Below are 2,500 nucleotides of genomic sequence, written 5' to 3'. Positions count from 1 at the left end.
GATAAGACTTGGAAAGAGACAATAAAGGATTTGGACTTTAATCCCTGTCTACTTGTGTGGTGATTACTCTGAATTGAAAAGAAGGCTGCTCCCAGAGACCCCAAGAAAACCCCAACAAGAGAATATTACATTTTAGAGAAGATTACAGTTGTCCAACTGAGCTTGACTTTCCCTTCCCCCCCATCTCCCCGAGTGCAGCTGATGAAACCGAGAGCCTGGGAGGCCCCGAAAGAGTGGAGGGAGGGAGAGGAGAAAGAGTGAGAGAAGGGGGAGGGGGGGAGAAGCAGTGAGGGAAGGGAGGAAAGAGGGGAAGGGGAAAGGAGGAGTGGGAGAGATGGAGGGAGGGGGGAAGGGAAAATGGAGGGATTAGTGGAGAGGAAGGGGAAGTGGGAGAGGGAAAGAAGAGGAAAGAATGGAGGGAAAATGGGGTAAGGGGGAGGGAGAGAGGAAAGGGTGAGAGGAGGAAGAGGAGAAGCTGTGAAGAGAGAAAGGAAGGAAAGAGGAGTGGGAGAGATGGAGGGAAGGGGGAAGGGAAGATGGAGGGATTGGAGGAAAGGAAGGGGAGAGGGAGAGAAGGGGAAGGGATGGAGGAAAGATAGAGGAACTGGGGAGAGGGGAAGGCACCATTCCAGCCCCAAGAAGGGCCAGCAAGGTCCTACTCACTGCCCACTGAGGTGGGGCAGGGTCTGTGGCCCCTAGGGAGTGAGTCCTGGGATCATAATACCGTAGAGGATTACAGACTCACAATAAGAAATTTTAAAATCTTGAGACATGGACCCACACTTAACACCATATACCAAGATAAGATCAAAATGGGTCCATGACCTAGGCATAAAGAATGAGATTATAAATAAATTAGAGGAACATAGGATAGTTTATCTCTCAGACTTGTGGAGGAGAAAGAAATTTGTGACCAAAGATGAACTAGAGACCATTACTGATCACAAAATAGAAAATTTTGATTACATCAAATTAAAAAGCCTTTGTACAAACAAAACTAATGCAAACAAGATTAGAAGGGAAGCAACAAACTGGGAAAACATCTTCACAATTAAAGGTTCTGATAAAGGCCTCATTTCCAAAATATATAGAGAACTGACTCAAATTTATAAGAAACCAAGCCATTCTCCAACTGATAAATGGTCAAAGAATATGAACAGACAATTTTCAGAGGATGAAATTGAAACTATTACCACTCATATGAAAGAGTGTTCCAAATCATTATTGATCAGAGAAATGCAAATTAAGACAACTCTGAGATACCACTGCACACCTGTCAGATTGGCTAAGATGACAGGAAAAAATAATGATGAATGTTGGAGGGGATGCGGGAAAACTGGGACACTGATGCATTGTTGGTGGAGTTGTGAACAAATCCAACCGTTCTGGAGAGCAATCTGGAATTATGCCCAGAAAGTTATCAAACTGTGCATACCCTTTGATCCAGCAGTGTTTCTATTGGGCTTATATCCCAAAGAAATACTAAAGAAGGGAAAGGGACCTGTATGTGCCAAAATGTTTGTAGCAGCCCTGTTTGTAGTGGCTAGAAACTGGAAATTGAATGGATGCCCATCAATGGGAGAATGGCTGGGTAAATTGTGGTATATGAACGTTATGGAATATTATTGTTCTGTAAGAAATGACCAGCAGGATGAATACAGAGAGGCTTGGAGAAATTTACATGAACTGATGCTAAGTGAGATGAGCAGAACCAGGAGATCATTATACACTTCGACAACGATATTGTATGAGGACATATTTTGATGGAAGTGGATTTCTTTGACAAAGAGACCTGAGTTTCAATTGATAAATGACGGACAGAAGCAGCTACACCCAAAGAAAGAACACTGGGAAATGAATGTGAACTATCTGCATTTTTGTTTTTCTTCCCAGGTTATTTTTACCTTCTGAATCCAATTCTCCCTGTGCAACAAGAGAACTGTTCGGTTCTGCACACATATATTGTATCTAGGATATACTGCAACATAGCCAACATATATAGGACTGCTTGCCATCTAGGGGAGGGGGTGGAGGGAGGGAGGGAAAAAATCGGAACAGAAAAGAGTGCAAGGGATAATGTTGTAAAAAAAATTACCCTGGCATGGATTCTGTCAATATAAAGTAATTATTAAATATAAATAAATAAATGAATGAATGAATGAATAAATAAATAAATGAAAAGGTAAATGGTGGAGGAAAGCGATAAAGGACATAAACAAATGTAAAAGCAGAAAAGCATATCAAGCAATTCATCAGAATTTATTAATTAACATTAATTATTAAACAAGTATTAATAAAAAAAAATCTTGAGACACTTGAAATCTCAGAACCAGAGTTTCTTTCATTCTTGTAATCTTGGAGATTTAATACTGAAATCTCACAATCTGATATAATTGACTTCGAATTGAAGGATTTCATGATGTCAGCCCCAGGGGGGGCCTGAGCAGCAGTTCTAAGTGTGGGAGCCTCCAGAGCATCCCAGGAGCCTGGGAGCCCAACG

Source organism: Antechinus flavipes, chromosome 1 (assembly GCF_016432865.1).
Source record: "Antechinus flavipes isolate AdamAnt ecotype Samford, QLD, Australia chromosome 1, AdamAnt_v2, whole genome shotgun sequence".
NCBI classification, from domain to species: domain Eukaryota; kingdom Metazoa; phylum Chordata; class Mammalia; order Dasyuromorphia; family Dasyuridae; genus Antechinus; species Antechinus flavipes.
Note: the sequence above shows the minus strand (reverse complement) of the source record.